At 40.3% G+C, this 19,963-nt stretch overlaps 1 long non-coding RNA gene across 1 annotated transcript in view; it reads left to right on the top strand.

The window, feature by feature from the left end:
* Window positions 1-19,963, top strand: part of LOC104094480 (uncharacterized) — a 28,559-nt gene that overhangs the window by 1,196 nt on the left and 7,400 nt on the right. Inside the window, exon 3 of the long non-coding RNA XR_685906.4 lies at window positions 6,550-6,611. This is a non-coding gene — a long non-coding RNA (uncharacterized lncRNA). The remainder of the gene's footprint in view (window positions 1-6,549; window positions 6,612-19,963) is intronic.

The following is a 19,963-nucleotide window of genomic DNA, read 5'->3' as shown; positions in this document are numbered from 1 at the left end:
AAATGTGTTACCAATGCTTTGAAATTGCATGTGGGAAATATTATTTACTTGATATGGTACCGAACAGTTTACTTGAGATGTTTATCGGTTAATCTAAAATATTTTCATCGTTACTAGATATGTTTTACCGTTACTTGAGATGTAACAATTATTTAAAATGTTATCACTGTTACTAGACATGTTTTACTGTTACTCGAGACCTGATTACCGTTATCGAAATAAAATTACAAGATTTGATAAGAAATGATATGCCCTTTATTATTTTGAAAATACTTTTGTACGAGTATTTACTGTTTACAAGAAAGAGTATTATTGGGAGGAGACTTTGAAAGATCTCGTAGCTAACGACGGGTTCGTTAGACCTAGTGCACCTTGTAATTACCGATTACCGCTACAACCCTCGCTAGTGGGAAGGTAGAACTATCATACCGTTATATTTGACGTTTTGCGAAGAAGTCCACGGTTATACCGATTATATGATCCGTTCATTGAAACCTCCCAAACATGAATATTGATATTACATAGTATTTACTGAGCTTATTACCGAATTGTAAATTGATTTATATTACATGAAAAACATGATGAGACTGATTATTTTTTATTGTTTATGAAAGGGCATTCTTATGATATTTTCTGTTTATATATATACTAACATTTTTTCTGACTTATCCCTAATAAAACGATTGTGGTTAAGTATTATTACTCACTGAGCTAGCGACTTATTCCCAGCTAATTATTTTTACAAAGACAGCAGTTGAAGCGGGCGAGGATTTCGTTAATTTGAGCGCACAGGTTGATAGTTCTTGTTGAGCCTCGCACTTGTTCGTGTGAGCGGAGATTTTATTTACTGTTATGGTCTTTTCTTTGAACTCTTAGAGTTGCTCCATAATCATTATTTTAGTGTCATGAGTATTCTTTTGTTATTATAGACCTATGTTGAGTATCGCTCATTCTTATCAAAGTTGGAGATAAATTAGTATTTCTAGTTGTTAAGGGGTGAACTATTATTGGTAGATATTTGCTTTGGTTAATGGATAAAGTTATTGTTGTTTGAATTGATATTAGGATGATGGTTGTTGATTTGAGACGGGGAAAATTTTTGGGATAGTCCAAAAACAGGGGAAACTCTGTCCGATGTTTTGTAAATTACCGATGAGGCTTACTTGGGGGCCCTTACTTCTAAGTGCCGGTCATGATCCTAAACTGGGTCGTAAAAAAGTTGGTATCAGAGCGTTAGGTTATTCTTATGATTAATGGAGCACACATCGGTAGTAGAATCTCAATTATGTTTATGTAGTCGGCCATTCCCATAATCGTGATTCTGCGATGACGTGATAGGATGTGTCTTGTATTTCTTTCTTATTCCTCTATACGTGTGTGGCGAATAGGGTCAAATAACGGAATCTGTCATTACTTATCCTATTCGGGTATGGATCGGACCAATTACCCTATAATAGAATTTGGCTTGAGGTTCAAACTTCAAAAGCGTCAAATTTTGCCAATGGACATGCAACCATCTCCAAGCAAAAAAATGCTACATAAGTAGTATACAAGACCGGTGAAAGGTTCATTGTGCCATATGAGGTGTTTCCCGGTAAGATGCGTAATATAGTCCATTTCGGAAATTTATACTAGTCTACCACTATAACGATAGAGGAGTGCTATCACAAAAAGGTACTTACCTCCATGAAAAAGAAAAATAAATTGAGATCTTTGTGGATATAATGGATAAACATAAAAAGAATGAGCAATAGAATAGGGGTTCTAAAGTCCTCATGCTCCTAGAAGATTACATGGAACAACAAAATATTCTTAATAAAGTTCCTAAAGTTGAAATTACCAAGTTTACTATTTCTGATAGTTCAAAGGATCCTTAAAGGTTTTAGAAAAATACTTACCACGTTATGAGCTATAGGATATTTCATGAAGAGGCTTATGGAACAGACAACTTTTAGACTAGAGAACATGGCGAATACATGAAATGATATTGTACTCTTAGGGATGCCTACAAGAGCAACACAACTAATTTGGGAATACTTTTACTAAAGTGTTTATGAATCACTTCCTTCTTGACAGTTTGTGACGTGAACTTGCATGTTAGATCATTTAAGAAATTGAGTTGGACGATGGGTATACGCAAGGAACATCTTAAGTTTAGAGGCTTGTTGAAAGGTTGGTTAATTGTTTAAACCAGGTAGTTACTGCATATATGAAGACTTAATCCTATTCTGTAGCAGTTGCACTTACCAGAAATATTGGAAAGTTGGAATTGATAGGCGTACACGAACTCACATAAGAAGATCGAGATTAGAATATCTTTTAGTATGGATTTTAATATGAGTCAAAGATCTAAAAATCAAGGACATTTTGAGATATTAAGCAATCCTTTTTGGGTTACTACTTATGTGAAAAATCTATAGTAGTTAGACATATGTGTAAAGCTTATAAGATTCAAGTTATGAAAAGAAAACCCTAGCTAACCAAGTTGTACTTGATATGGTTGACTCTAACGTACTGATGGGCATTGATTAATTATCTTCTCATCAAGCTACCCAAGATTATTAAGTTTGGTGAACTTTAAAAGCTAGTTTTGTCCAAAAAGGGGATTATAGGTTTTAGAGATGAGCAAAGAATATATTTTGAAAGCTTAATGGTTATAAAAGAATGGTTGTTTGGGTCTCATAGATACGGTAAGGGGCACAAGAGAAGAAACACTTAGTTTGAGAAAAAATATCATAATGAGAGATTCTCTAATGTATTTCTAAGGATTTACTAGGACTACCTCCAATATGAGAAATAGATTTCGGTATTGAGTTGACACCTGACACGCAAACCATATTATATGGCACCAATAGAGTTGAGAGAGCTGAATGAACAATTGCGAGACCCCTTGGATAACGGTTTTATCATACCGAGAGTTTCACCATGGGGTGCACCAATATTGTTTAAAAATAAATAAGAAGAGAATAGGTCCATAAGAATGTGCATCAACAACAGATAATTCGAAGTCCGCCTCTAGAACTCGATACATACATTAGGAGTTACTTGTGATGCCTTTGGACGGGCTAATGCTCCAGCTACATTGATGTATATAATGGATATGGTGTTCAAGTTGATTTTGGAAAATAACTAAATTCATAGTTTTTACTTACTATATTCTGGTATATTCTCGTAGCCAGGAAGAGAACAAGAATCACTTGAACAATACGTTAAAGTCGCTGCAAGAAAATCAACTTTTTTATCAAGTTCTTCAATTGTGAACTTTAGCTAGACTCGGTAGTATTCATAGGACACATTGTATCTACGAATGAAAAGATGGTATATTCTGAGAAGATAGAAGCACTTACTAAATGGCGGAGACCCATTTCTCCTACAGAGATTGACTTTTTGTTTTTGGCTTGACAGGCTACTATAGGCATTTGAGTAGGATTTCTCTAGAATAGCACCACCACTCACCAAGTTAACTTAGAAAATTATTAAATTTCAGTGGATGGAGGAATGTATAACGAGATTCCAGAATCCCTAGCCATGTTTGACAATCACACCAATATTAGCTTATTCCAATAGGCTCTAGTGGATTCACGATGTTCTGTGATACTTCTATGGTAGGATTAGGATATTTTCTAAAGCAGAATGGTCGTGTGATAGTTTATGCTTCAAGGAAATTGAAGAAGCTCAAGTCGTATTATGTCACTCGTGATTTGAAAATGGTCATAGTGTTATTTCCTTTTAGGATTTAGAGACACCATTTATACGAAGAAACCTATGAGATTTATACCTAGAACAAGAGCTTGAAGTACATTTATAACCAACAGAGATATAAATATTTAGCAATACTGATGAAGGGAACTATTAAAGATATAATTGTACTATTTTATATTTTTCATTAAATATAAATGATATGGCTTATGCAAAAAAAACATGGGTAATTTGGCAAATATATCTAATGTAAAGAGACTTTTGGTCAAGAATATGCACAGACTAAATAGAACAAAAACAAAAATTCAGAGCTATTGTTGGCTTGTATTCAAGAAAAGTTTTCATTGGTAAAGCTAATAAAGGTCGCTCAATATAAAGATGAGTGATTATGCAAACATTGAGATGAGGTCCTAGATAGTAAAAGCAAGGATATGACTATTGGCAGAAATTGTATTCTTCGACTAAGTAACAATTATGTGTACTAGATGTAGATGTGCTTAGATGAATTATCCTTGAGGAGCTCACAACTTAACATACATAGTGCATTCGGAGTCGAGTACGGTGTACCATGATTAGAAGAAAATTGTATTTGTAGGAACAGAAAGATAGAAGATTTTCTTAACCTTGTTTCTAACTGATTGACTTGTTAGCGTATCAATATTTGCAACTCTTCAGGCCTACTACAACATCTCGAGATTTCAAAGTGGGGGATAGAATGGAATCAAAGTGAATTTTATGACAAAACTGTTGAAACAATTAGAGGTTATAATTATGTGGTAAATTGCAAATTGGCTTACATGATAGGCACACTTTTTGCTCGCCAAAACTTCTCTTACTGAGAATGAATATGCACAAAGATACATGGATAGAAAATTGTCAAATTCTATAGGGTCTATTGCCTACTATTTCTGATAGAAGATGACAAATTACTGCACGATTTTGAAATTCTTCCCAAGAAATATTGGTTACATGAGTAAATCTTAATAGTGCATTCATCAACAGACAAACAAGTAGTCTGAACGTTCTATACAGATGTTGGAGGATATGTTTGAGAGCTTGCCTTTTGAGTTTGAAGGTAGTTTTTACATTCAGTAATATATCTATAACTGAATTTGCCTACAATGATAGCTTTCGGTCTAGTATATAGGTGGCACGGTATGGATCCTTGTATAATATACGATGTTGTTCTCCTATCGGATGGTTTGAAGCCGATGAGGCTAACTTATTAGGATCAGACTTGATACAAGAAGCTATTGACAAGTTCTAGTGATTGGATTAATCACAACTCAAAATAAAAAAAAGTCAAGGGACTTTGTTTTAACAATTGGGGATGTAGTGTCCCTACGAGTTTTCTTTATGAAATGCGTAATTTAATTTAAAGGAGGTAAGCCCGAGGTTTATAGGGTAGTACGAGATACTTGACAAGTGGGAGCTATGGAATATCATTTAGAACTTCCTTCTGATTTGTCTTTCATTGATCAAGTGTTTCATATTTCTATCCTAAGAAAATATATGTCAGACTCCTCTCATGTGCTTGTAGTAACGATAATAAAATTAAATGGAACTTATCCAACAAAGAGGAGTCGGTATCTATTATTAACAGATAAGTAAGAAAGTTACGGTCAAAAGGAATTATGTGCGTGAAAGTCTTATGGAGAAATCATACCGTTGAAGAAGCTACTTGGAAAGTAGAAGATGCTATGCGAGTCAAGTGTCCTCATTTAATTCAAAATACAAGTATGATTTTGAGTTAATTTCGGGGACCAAATTTCATAAGGTGGGAAGAATGTAATACATCATATTTAAAAATAAAGGCAGTTAAGTAATTAGCAAAGAAAAAAAACTAATAATAACAAAACAAACAAAAAAAAAAAGAAGGGAAGATGCACTAAAAAGGGCTGAAGCCCGCCAAATGAGAATCTGGTAAAAAGGAAAGAAAAGAAATGAGACAAAAGAGGAAGGGCCACGCAAAAAACTTTACAAGAACATAGAAGAAGGAGGAGGAGGAGGAGGAGGAGGAGGAGGAGGAGGTTTAACTCTTGGTGCTTGTTCATAAACCTTCTAGCGTAGCCTCTTCTTTGGTTAAAAGGTTCACTTCCTTTCTACAATTTTGTTTGAGTTGCTTCTTTTGTCTTTGATATTATTAAGTCAGAAAAAATAATTAAATATTAAATAGTTATGATAAATATTATGAAACATTTATGTCTTTTTCTGGTTTTGGCTCATCTCTTAGAGTAGAAAAGAATCATGTGTAAATAAAAATAATAATAATAATAATAATAATAATAATAATAATAAAGTAAAACGAAAACAGTGTAGTTGTATTTTGTTACTTAAATGGGTATATATAAAGATCCTTATCAGATTTGAGATAAACTAATATATGAAGATTTAGTTTGGTGTTTCACAGTAATGGAAAGAAACAAGAAACTTTAGGTGTTCTTTTTATTTAGCACAGTCATGGATTCCCTATGACGATTGAAAAAAGAATATATTCTACTAGTTTATACCAAGAACTCTAAGGTACACGTTAACAATACTTGTAAAGTACTACAAGTGGGGTGTGAGAGGCTAGTATGTACGCAAGCCTTACCCCTACCTTCAAGAAGACAGAAAGGCTGTTAATACTTGTAAAGTACTACATGGCAAAAAGATTCAAATAACAAAATATAAGAACCAACAGAGAACTATAATTTCTATCCACTTAAGTACTACTAAATTGCTTAGCAGAGAATCATTGGGCATATTTCAGAGGATGAAAACAGGGGAATTAATTAAAGGTGACAGGAACAGACCAATTATGTTGGTAATTCACGAAGTTAATACATAGATTGATTTTGTTACAAGTAGGTAGTTGAAGAAGTGGAACGAAGTGCTCGAGGTGATGCGTTTGGTATTCCTGCACGAGTAATGTGAGTATTAATCTTACCTCAATTTGTGTTTTCATAACTTTCATGGTTTATATATGATTTTGAAAATAAATATATTACCAATTCTTTGAAATTGCATGTGGGAAAAGTTCTTTACTTGATATGGTACCGAACAGTTTACTTGAGATGTTTATCGGTTAACCTAAAATATTTTCATCGTTACTAGATATATTTTACCGTTACTTGAGATGTAATAATTATTTAAAATATTATATCTGTTACTAGACATGTTTTACTGTTACTCGAGACATGATTACCGTTACCGAAATAAAATTATAAAATTTGATAAGAAATGATATGCCCTTTATTATTTTGAAAATAATTTTGTACGAGTATTTACTGTTTACAAGAAAAAGTATTATTGGGAGGAGACTTTAAAGGATCTCGTAGCTAATGGCTGGTTCGTTAGACCTGGTGCACCTTGTAATTAACGATTACTGTTACAGCCCTCGCTAGTGGGAAGGTAGAACTAGTATATTGTTACTTATTTCCCTCAAGTAGGGATTGCCGTTATATTTGACTTCTTGCGAAGAAGTCCACAGTTATACCGATTACATGATCCATTCATTGAAACCTCCCAAACATGATTATCGATATTACATAGTACTTACCGAGCTTATTACCGAATTATCAATTGATTTATATTACATGAAAATCATTATGAGACTGATTATTGTTTATTGTTTCTGAAAGGGCATTCTTGTGATAGTTTATGTTTATTATATATACTAGCATGTTTTCTGACTTGTCCCCAATAAAATGATTGTGGTTAAGTGTTATTACTCATTGAGCTAGCGACTCATTCCTCGCTAATTGTTTTTACAAAGATAGCAGTTGACGCGTGCAAAGATTTCGTTAATTAGAGCGCACAAGTTGATAGTTCTTGGTGAGCCTCACACTTGTTCGCGTGGGCGAAGATTTTATTTATTGTTATGGTCTTTTCTTTGAACTCTTAGAATTGCTCCATAGTTATTATTTTAGTGTCATGAGTATTCGTTTGTTATTATAGACTTATGTTGAGTATCGCTCATTCTTATCAAAGTTGGAGATAAATTAGTATTTCTAGTTATTATGGGGTGGACTATTAATGATAGATATTTGTTTTGGTTAATTAATAAAGTTATTATTGTTTGAATTGATATTAGGATGATGGTTGTTGATTTGAGACAGGGAAAAAAAATTTGATAGTCCAAAAACAGGAAAAACTCTGTCTGATTTTCTGTAAATTACCGATGAGGCTTATTTGGGGGCACTTGCTCCTAAGTGCCGGTCATGATCCTAAATTGGGTCGTGACACTAGCGTATATCTATTCCACTGTACCGTATGGCTGCGAAGGAGTTGAATGAGTTGAAGGAATAGCTTGAGGAGTTTCTAGCAAAGGGGTTTGTCAGACCGAGTGTATAATCGTGGGGTGTACCGGCGTTATTTGTGAAGAAGAAAGATAGGACTATGCGGATGTGCATTGATTACCGCCAGTTAACCAAAGTCACCATTAAGAATAAGTACCTATTTCCATGTATTGATGATTTGTTTGACCAGTTACAGGGTGCCACAGTGTTCTCTAAAATCGACTTGAGATCGGGGTACCATAAATTGAAGATTCGGGATTCGGATATTCCGAAGACTGCTTTTTGGACTAGGTATGTCCATTATGAGTTTCTAGTAATGTCCTTCGGTCTGACTAACGCCCTGGAGGCATTTATGTATTTGATGAATAAGGTGTTCAGGCCATACATTGATTTGCGTAGCATAGAGAAGCACGAGCAGCATTTGAGAGTGGTGCTTCAGACCTTGCGAGAATAGAAGCTATATGCTAAGTTCTCGAAGTGTGAGTTTTAGTTAAATTATGTGGCATTGTTGGGGCATGTTGTATCAGGCCAGGGTATTAAGGTGGATCCCAAAAAAACGAAGGAGTTCAGAGTTGGCCTTGTCCTACCACGACGACTGAGATTAGGAGCTTCTTAGGGTTAGCAGGTTATTATCGTCGGTTTGTGGAGGGGTTTTCATCTATTGCAGCACCTTTGACTAGATTGACCTAGAAGGGTACTCTATTTCGTTGGTCCGATGATTGTGAGGCGAGCTTTCAAAAGCTCAAGACAGCTTTGAATCTAGCATCGGTGTTAGTGTTGCCTTCTAGTTGAGGGATGTATACTATGTATTACGACGCTTCCCGCGTTGGTTTGGGTTATGTATTGATGCAGGAGGGGCCAGTTATTGCATATGCTTCACGTCAGCTAAAGCCACATGAGAAGAATTATCATGTACACGATTAAGAGTTGGACGCGATTGTTCATGCTCTTAAGATCTGGAGGTATTATCTTTATGGGGTGTCCTGTGAGGTTAACACTAATCATCGCAGCTTACACCGTTTGTTCAAACAAAGGGATATCAATTTGAGGTATTGTAGGTGGCATGAGTTACTAAAGAACTACGATATTACCATTCTTTACCATCCGGGCAAGGTGAATGTGGTCGCGGATGCCTTAAGAAAAAAGGCGGAGAGTATGTGTAGCTTGGCATTCATTTCGGCAGAGGAGAGGCCATTAGCTTTGGACATTCAGTCCTTGGATAACAGACTTGTGAGGTTGGATATTTCAGACCCCAACCGAGTTCTTGCATCCATCGTTGCCTAGTCTTCGCTATTGGAGCAGATCAAGGCTCGTCAATTTGATGATCTGCACTTGTTGGTTCTCAGAGACACGGTACTACAGGGTGGTGCCAAGGAGGTTATTATCGGCGAGGATGGTGTTCTGCGACTCCAGGGTCGCCTCTGTGTTCCTAACGTCGATGGCTTGAGGGAGAGGATTCTAGAGGAGGCACATACTTCTCGATATTCTATTCATCTAGGTGCTACGAAGATGTATCGCGACCTGAGGTGGCATTATTGGTGGCGGCGGATGAAGAAGGACATAGTTGAGTATTTTGCGAGGTGTCTAAATTTCCAGCAGGTTAAGTATGAGCACCAAAGGCCAGGTGGCCTACTCCAGCAGTTGACTAGACCTGAGTGGAAATGGGAGCGCATTACTATGGACTTCGTAGTTGGGTTGCCGCGGACCATGCGGAAGTTTGATGCAGTTTGGGTCATTGTCGATAGGTTGACCAAGTCGGCACACTTTATTCCTATTATGACCGCGTATACTTCAGATAGATTGGCCCACATTTATATTCAGGAGATAGTTCGGTTGCATGGTGTGCCAGTTTCCATCATATCAGATAGAGGCCCTCAGTTTACTTCACATTTCTAGAGAGTCGTACATAGTGAGTTGGGGACCCGGGTAGAGCTTAGCACAACTTTTTATCCGTAGATCGACTGGAAGTCAGAGTGGACAGTTCAGATCCGGAAGGATATGCTCATAGCATGCATGATTGACTTTGGAGGGAATATGATCGATTCTTTCCTTTGGCCGAGTTTGCTTACAACAACAGTTATCAGTCTAGCATTGATATAGCTCCATTTGAGGCTTTATATGGTCAGCGATGTCGTTCACCCATCGGATGGTTTGAGCCCGGCGAGGCCAAGTTATATAGTACTGATTTGGTGAGGGATGCCTTAGAAAAGGTAAGTTGATTGCCACGACCCAATTTCCCCTCTGTGTGACGTCGTGATGGCACCTAGTCTCTACAACTAGGTAAGCCTAACATTTTTGTGGAATAATGAAATAAAAATAGGAATTTAACCAATTATTCAAAAATACACAACAAATGCCAAAATTCGGAACATCGTGAATCACAAACTACAGAAGGAAAGATCTAGTGTCTCTATAAATCAGAGTCTAACAAGGAAAAATACAAAAGATAATGGACATGGGAAAGAGTAGAAGGGGACTCCGAGGTCTGCGGACGCGGCAGATATACCTTGAAGTCTCCAAAAATGTCCCGGCTCACTGATAGTGCGGCTGATAAGGTGCACCTGGATCTGCACACGAAAAACATATGCAGAGAGTAGCATGAGTACACCACAATCGGTACCCAGTAAGTGCCAAGCCTAACCTCGATCGAGTAGTGATGAGGTCGGGTCAGGGCCCTACTAGTAAATATATAAGAAAACAATATAGAGTGTAATACCGCAATAAAATAAAGGCTAAAATTTAACAACAATAAAATCATAGAAGGTAACAGCTCAGTACACAGAAACACAACAGGGGATCTCCCGAGATACCGTCTCGTAGTCCCAAACGTAAATGAGCAGGGGGATCTCTCGGAATACCGTTCCATAGTCCCAAAGTAAATGTGCAGGGGGATCTCCCGGAATATCGTTCCGTAGTCCCAAAGTAAATGTGCAAGGGGATCTCCCGGAATATCGTTCCGTAGGCCCAAAGTAAATATGCAAGACAGGGGGATATCCCGGAATACCGTTCTGTAGTCCCAAAGTAAATATGCAGTACAGGGGAATCTCCCGGAATATCGTTCCGTAGTCCCAAAGTAAATATGCAGTACAGGGGGATCTACCGGAATACCATTCTGTAGTCCCAAAGTAAATATGCAGCGCGAATGGTAGAAATACAACTACATCACAAAATTCGTACAATTTAGACTAAGTACCAGTCACGGAAGAAGCAGGAAATTCACTAAGCATGTTGCACATAATTCACATAAATAATTAAGACACGTAGACATGTTGTATTAGACTAAACATGATAGCTACACATATTGGATTAACTCAATTAAGAATGAAAATAGATTAGTACTCGTTAAAATAGTATAACTAAAAATAACAGGAAAACATGTTGCTGCTCGGTAAGAAAAATCAGGTTTTACCACAACTAGCCCGTGTACGTACTCGTCACCTCACGTACACGGTGCTCACATAGCACAATAGTTCCAAATCTTAAGGGGATTTGCCTCACACAAAGTTAGGCAAGCCACTTACCTCGAGTCAAGCTCAATTAATTGGTCACAATGCCTTTCCCACGAATATCCGGCTCTGAATGGCCCAAATCTAGCTAAAAGAAATTACGTATCATAAATACAACAATAATAGACTCATCTAATTAAAAATTTATAATTTAACGAAAATTCCAAAATTTAACTCAAAAATCGCCCGTGAGGCCCACTTCTCGGAATCGGGTAAAAGTCATAAAATACGAAAGCTCATTCACTCACGAGTCTAACCATATTAAATTTACTAAAATCCGACATCAAAATCTCGGTCAAAACCCCAAAATTCTACCTAAAAACTTTTCTCAATTTTTCACTCCAACTCCGAATTTAAACAATGAATTCAAGCATAGATTAGTGGAATATAACCATAAGGGAGTTAAGAATCATTACCCAACAACTTCCTCCGAAAATCTCTCCAAATTCCGCCTTCTACCGAGGTCTCAATCAAATTTGTGAAGTGAACTTCAAACCCTCAAATCTGCCCCTTTTCTGCCTAGCTGTTCTGCATCTGGGGACCTTGGGTCGCACCTGCGACGCCGCACCTGTGGAATTTCCTTCACGGGTGCGGAAATGACTTAAGAGGGCTAGGTCTACTTTTGCGGAAAAAGGGCTGCACCTGCGAGTGCGCGCCTGTGGACTATTGTCCGCTTCTGCAATCTCCTCCGCGCCTGCGGGTCCATTAGCGCATTTGCGGGCATCGCAAATGCGACATTTCCCTTCGCACTTGCGACCCCTGACCACACATCCCAAATCCGTTTCTGCGCTTGCCTCTCCGCACGTGTGATCACGCACCTGCGGTCTCTCCACCGCAGGTGCAAAAACGACAGATGCCTGAAGACTTCAACAGCAACACAAATCCAACTTTTGATCCGTTAAGCACTCGAAACTCACCCGAGCCCCCGGGACCTCAACCAAACATACCAACCAATCCTAAAACACCATACGAACTTAGGCGAGCCCTCAAATCACATCAACTAACGCTAAAATCACGAATCACCCTCCAATTCAAACTTAAAGAACTTAAAACTTCTAATTCCTACAAATGATGACGAAACCTATCAAACCACGTCCGAATGACATCAAATTTTGCACACAAGTCATATTCAACATTACGGACCTACTCCAACTTCCGGAATCGGAAAACGACCCCGATATCAAAACTTCCACTACCGGCCTAAAACTCTAAAAATTTGACTTTTGCCATTTCAAGCCTAAATGAGGTACAGACCTCCAAAACACAATCCGGACACGCCCCTAAACCCAAAGTCACCTAACGGAGCTAACGGAACCGACGGAATTCCATTCCGGAGTCGTCTTCATATAGTTCTGACTACGGTCCAAATCCTAAGGTTTAAGCTCTCATTTAGGGACTAAGAGTCCCAAAACACTCTGAAACTTAAAATCAATCATCCCAGCAAGTCACAATAGCAGAAATAGATATGGGGAAAGCAGTTAATAGGGGTTCGGGACTCTAACTCTCAAAATAACTGACCGGGTCGTTACATCCTCCCCCTCTTAAAACAATCGTTCGTCCTCGAATGGGCATAGAGACATACCTGAAGTGGTGAAAAGATGAGGATAACAGCTGCGTATATCCTGCTTGGTCTCCCAAGTCGCCTCCTCGACCGGTTGTCCCCTCTAATAAACCTTCACGGAAGCAATGTTCTTTGATCTTAGCGTTCTGACCTTCCTGTCTAAAATAGCCACTGGCTCCTCAACATAAGATAGATCCTTGGCCAATTGAACTGAGCTAAAATCCACCACATGGGACAGATCGCCGTGATACTTTCAGAGCATAGAAACATGGAATACCGGATGAACTACTACTAGACTGGAAGGCAAGGCAAGCTCATAAGTAACCTCCCCAACTCAACGCAACACCTAAAATGGACCAATGAACCTTGGGCTCAGCTTGCCCTTCTTCCCAAACCTCATAACGCCCTTCATAGGCAAAACCCGGAGCAAGACTCGCTCTCCAACCATGAATGCCACATCGCGAACCTTCCGGTCCGCATAACTCTTCTGTCTGGACTAGGCTGTACGAAGTCTATCCTGAATCACCTTCACTTTTTCTAAGGCATCCTGAACCAAGTCCGTACCCAATAATCTGGCCTCGCCGGGTTCGAACAAACCCACTAGGGACCGACACCACCTACCGTATAGAACCTCATACGGTGCCATCTGAATGTTGGACTGATAACTGTTATTGTAAGAAAACTCAGCAAGTGGCAAGAACTGGTCCCAAGCATCCCTAAAATCTATCACACACGCACGGAGCATATCTTCTAATATCTGAATAGTGCGCTCGGACTGCCCGTCCGTCTGAGGGTGAAATGTTGTGCTCAACTCAACCCTAGTACCCAACTCATGTTATACAGCTCTCCAGAACTGTGATGTAAACTGCGTACCCCGATCAGAGATAATAGATACTGGTATGCCATAAAGCATGACAATCTCACGGATGTAGATTCAAGCTAGCTGCTTGGAAGAATAGGTAGTCATCACAGGAATGAAATGAGCCGACTTGATCAACCTATCCACAATCACCCAAACTGCATCAAACCTCCGTTGAGTCCGTGGGAGTCCAACAACAAAATCCATAGTGATCCACTCCCATTTCCACTCCGGAATCTCTAACTTCTGAAGCAATCCACCTGGTTGTTGATGCTCATATTTTACCTGCTGGCAATTCATACATCGAGCCACATACTCTACTATGTTTTTCTTCATTCTCCTCCACCAGTAATGTTGTTTCAAGTCCTGATATATCTTTGCGACACCCGGATGAATAGAGTACCGTGAACTGTGAGCCTCGTGGAGAATCAACTCACAGAAACCATCCACATTGGGCACACATAGCCTGCCCCGCATCCTCAATGCACCATCATCTCCAATAGTGACCTCCTTAGCATCACCGTGTTGGACCGTGTCCTTAAGGACAAGCAGATGGGGGTGATCATACTGACGCTCCCTGATACGATCATAAAGAGAAGACCGAGAGACCACACAAGCCAATACTCAATTCGACACAGAAATATCCAATCTCACAAACTGGCTGGCTAAGGCCTGAACATCCAACGCCAATGGTCTCTCTGCTGCTGGTAGATATGCTAAACTCCCCAAACTCTCTGCCCGGCGACTCAAAGCATCGGCCACCACATTGGCCTTTTCAGGGTGGTAGAAAATAGTGATATCATAATCCTTAAGTAGCTCCAACCACATCCGCTGACGTAAGTTAAGATTTTTCTGCTTAAATAGATGCTGCAAACTCCGATAATCGGTGTAAATCTCACAAGGAACACCGTACAAATAATGCTGCCATATCTTCAAGGCATGAACAATAGCTGCTAACTCAAGGTCGTGGACAGGATAGTTCTTTTCGTGCACCTTCATTTGTCTAGACGCGTAGGCAATCACCCTACTGTCCTGCATCAACACCGCGTCGAGACTAATCCGTGATGTAGCACAATATACAGTATAAGACCCCGAACCTGTAGGTAATACCAATACTGGGGCTGTAGTCAAAGTTGTCTTGAGCTTTCGAAAGCTCTCCTCACATTCCTCTGTCCACCTGAACGGAGCACCCTTCTGGGTCATCCTGGTCATAGGTGCTGCAATAGATGAGAATCCCTCTACAAAGCGACGGTAATACCCCGCCAAACCAAGAAAACTTCGGATCTCTGTAGCTGAGGACGGTCTGGGCCAACTCTACACTGCTTCAATCTTCTTTGGATCCACCTAGATCCCATCACTCGATACTATATGACCCAAGAATGCCATTGAGTCTATCCAAAAACTCACACTTTGAAAATTTTGCATATAACTTCTTTTCTCTCAGGGTTTGAAGTGCAGTCCTCAGGTGCTGCTCATGATCCTCCCGACTCCAGGAGTATATCAGAATGTCGTCAATAAACACAATGACGAATGAGTCAAGATAGGGCCAAAACACACTGTGCATCAAGTGCATAAAAGCTGCTGGGGCATTGGTCAGCCCAAATGACATCACAAGAAACTCATAGTGACCATATCTGGTCCTGAAAGAAGTCTTCGGGATATTCGACTCCCAATCTTCAACTGATGATAACCTGAATGTAAGTCAATCTTGGAAAACATTCTGGCATCCTGTAACTGATCAAATAGTTCATCAATACGAGGCAATGGATACCCGTTCTTCATTGTGACTTTGTTCAACTAGCGGTAATCAATACACATCCGCATAGAACCATCTTTCTTCTTCACAAATAAGACAGGAGCACCCCAAGGTGACACACTAGGCCGAATGAAGCCTTTATCAAGAAATTCCTGCTCTTTCAACTCCTTCAATTCAGGAGGAGCCATACAATATAGAAGAATAGAGATGGGCTGAGTGCCCGGCAACAAATCAATGCCAAAATCAATATCTCTTTCGGGCGGCATGCCCGAAAGATCAGCTGGAAACACATCTGGAAAGTCCCTCACTACTGAAACTGACTCAACTGTAGGGGTATCAATACTGACATCTCTCACATAAGCTAGATACGCGTCATACCCATTCTCAACCATTCGTTGAGCTTTAAGAAAAGAAATAACTCTGTTGGGAGTATACTCTAAGGTACCTCTCCACTCTAATCACGGTAAACCTGGCATAGCCAGCGTCATGGTATTAGCGTGACAATCAAGAATAGCATAATGGGGAAGCAACCAGTCCATGCCCAAAATAATATCAAAGTCCACCATGCTGAGCAATAATAAATCGACTCTAGTCTCAAAACCACTAAGAGCAATCAAACACGACCGATGCACGTGGTCCACAATAAGAGAGTCTCCAGTAGGAGTAGATACATAAATAGGGAAACTCAAAGAATCCCGAGATACGCCCAAATACGGAGCAAAATAAGAGGACACATAAGAATATGTAGAGCCTGGATCAAAAAATACCGACGCATCTCTATGACAAACTAGAACAATACCTGCAATGATAGAATCAGAATCCACTGCATCTGTACAAATAGGAAGTGCATAATATCTGGCCTGGCCTCCCCCTCTAGGGCGACTCTACCTCCCCGACCTCCACCTCGAGCTGGTTGTGCAGGTGGGGTGGCAACTGGTGCTGTAATCATAGCCTAAGGACCTGGTGGAGCATGTTGTGGCTGAAAAGTCTGTGGAGGTGCACCCCTCCTAATCCGGGGGCAATACTTAACCATGTGGCGAGTGTCGCCATACTCAAAACAAGCTCTGGGAGGTCGTGGATATTGTGACTGGCTCGGGCCAGGTTTGCTAGACTGGCCGCTAGGAACACCCCGTGCAAGAGGCACACTAGATACTGGCGGTGCATAATAAGGCTCCTGGGGTCTAGAAGGAGTTAGAACACTGCTGGAGGCTGGAAGAGCTGAATGAATGGGGCGTCTCACATAACCCCTACCATGGCGAGCTCCAGAATAATAACCAGCCTCTCGAGACCTCTTGGCCTCCCTATCCTCTCTATCCCGGGCAAATATGCCATCGGACCTCCTGGCAATACCCACAACCTGCTGATAAGAAATATCCATCTCCAATTCCCTAGCCATACTACTTTGGATGCTAGGATGGAGACCCTCAATAAACCGTCGAACCCTCTCTCGAACTGTGGCAACTAAGGCCGGTGCATGTCGGACCAAATCACTGACGCGAACTATATACTCTGACACAGTCATAGCACCCTGGCGCATCTGCTGAAACTCCGCGCGCCATGAGTCCCTGAGGCTCTGAGGGACATACTCTCTCAAAAATATGTCCGAGAACTGAGTCCATGTAAGTGAAGCTGCCTCAGCCGGACTGCTCAACTCATAAGCACGCCACCACTGATAGGCTGCTCCTCTAAGATGGAATGTGGTAAAAGAAACCTCGCTAGTCTCTGCTACACCCATAGTACGGAGAATATGATGACACTCCTCCAAAAAACCCTGAGCATCATCTGTAGCCAATCCGCTGAAAATAGGTGGGTGGTACTTCTTGTACCTCTCAAGTCTGAGCTGCTGCCCTAACCTCGGGCTGAGCTGGAGCTACCGGCTGCATTGGTACAATCTCTGGAACCTGGTCGACCTGAACCCGCTGCTCTGGAGTACCGGCGACGGGAGTCTGTGCTCCTCCCCCTGCCTGAGATGTGACAGGAGCAAGTGGAATCAATCCAGCCTTAGCTAAGGTACTGAACATGCTCAGAAACTGGGCTAGAGTCTCCTAGAGGGCTGGTGCAGCAACAGGTATCTCAGGTGTCTGCCCTCCAGCTTGAGCTACTGGGGGCTCCTTAGTAGCAGCTCGTGCGGGTACTCTGGCTGCACCACGTGGACGTCCTCGGCCTCTACCCCTGCCCCGGCCTCTCGCATCTCTAGCAGGGGGTGCGGGTGCGTGTTCATCAGATCCGCTTGTGCGTGTCCTCACCATTTGTGAGAGAATAAAATACAGAAATTTAGAATCTCTGAAGTCAATAATTTTTGCACGACAAGGAATCAAAGTAGTGAAATTTTCCTAACAGTTCCATAGCCTCCCGAAGATAAGTACAGACGTCTCCGTACCGATCCGTGAGACTCTAATAAACCGGTTTGTTACTCACGACACCTACGAACCTAGAGCTCCGATACTAACTTGTCATGACCCAATTTTCCCTTCGTGTGACGTCATGACGGCACCTAGTCTCTACAACTAGGTAAGCCTAACATTTTTGCGGAATAATGAAATAAAAATAGGAATTTAACCAATTATTCAAAAATACACAACAAATCCCAAAACCCGAAACATCGTGAATCATAAACTACAGAAGGAAAGATCTAGTGTCTCTATAAATCAGAGTCTAACAAGGAAAAATACAGAAGATAATGGACATGGGAAAGAGTAGAAGGGGACTCCGAGGTCTGCGGACATGGCATATATACCTTGAAGTCTCCAAAACTGTCTCGGCTAACTGATAGTGCGGCTAATAAGGTGCACCTGGATCTGCAAACAAAAAATATGTGCAGAGAGTAGCATGAGTACACGACAATCAGTACCCAATAAGTGCCAAGCCTAACATCGGTCGAGTAGTGACGAGGTCGGGTTAGAGCCCTACTGGTAAATATATAATAAAATAATATAGAGTGTAATACCGCAATAAAATAAAGTCTGAAATTTAACAACAATAAAATCATAGAAGGTAACAGTTCAGTACACAGAAACACAACAGGGGATCTCCCGAGATATCGTCTCGTAGTCCCAAACGTAAATGAGCAGGAGGATCTCCCGGAATACCGTTCCATAGTCCCAAAGTAAATGTGCAGGGGGATCTCTCAGAATACCATTCCATAGTCCCAAAGTAAATGTGCAGGGAGATCTCCCGAAATACCGTTCCGTAGTCCCAAAGTAAATATGCAAGACAGGGGGATCTCCCGGAATACCGTTCCGTAGTCCCAAAGTAAATATGCAGTACAGGGGAATCTCCTGGAATACCGTTCCGTAGTCCCAAAGTAAATATGCAGTACAGGAGAATCTCCCGAAATACTGTTCCGTAGTCCCAAAGAAATATGCAGCGTGAATAGTAGAAATACAACTACATCACGAAATTCTTATAATTTAGACTAAGTACCAGTCAGGGAAGAAGCAGGAAATTCACTAAGCATGCTGCACATAATTCACATAAACAATTAAGACACGTAGACATGTTGTATTAGACTAAACATGATAGCTACACATATTGTAATAACTCAATTAAGAATAAAAATAGATTAATACTCATTAAAATGGTATAACTCAAAATAATAGAAAAACATATTGTTGCTCGGTAAGAAAAATCGGGTTTTACCACAACTAGACCGTGTACGTACTCGTCACCTCACGTACACGGTGCTCACATAGCACAATAGTTCCAAATCTTAAGGGAATTTCTCCCACACAAAGTTAGGCAAGCCACTTACCTCGAGTCAAGCTCAATTAATCGGTCACAATGCCTTTCCCACGAATATCCGTCTCTGAATGGCCCAAATCTAGCCAAAAGAAATTACGTATCATATATACAACAATAATAGACTCATCTAATTAACGAAATCAACATTTAACGAAAATTCCGAAATTTAACTCAAAAATGGCCCGTGGGGCCCACTTTTCGGAATCGGGTAAAAGTCATAAAATACGAAAGCTCATTCACTCACGAGTCTAACCATATCAAATTTACTAAAATCTGACACCAAAATCTCGGTCAAAACCCCAAAATTCGGCCTAAGAACATTTCTCAATTTTTCACCCCAACTCTGAATTTAAACGATGGATTCAAGCATAGATTAGTGGAATATATCCATAAGGGAGTTAAGAATCATTACCCAACAACTTCCTCCAAAAATCTCTCCAAATTCCGCCTTCTACCGAGCTCTCAATCAAATTTGTGAAGTGAACTTCAAACCCTCGAATCTACCCCTTTTCTGTCCAGTTATTCCGCATCTGGGGACCTTGGGTCGCACCTGCAGAATTT

This window comes from Nicotiana tomentosiformis, chromosome 10 (assembly GCF_000390325.3).
Source record: "Nicotiana tomentosiformis chromosome 10, ASM39032v3, whole genome shotgun sequence".
Taxonomy (NCBI): Eukaryota; Viridiplantae; Streptophyta; class Magnoliopsida; order Solanales; family Solanaceae; genus Nicotiana; species Nicotiana tomentosiformis.
Note: the sequence above shows the minus strand (reverse complement) of the source record. Positions and strands in the feature narration are given on the sequence as shown.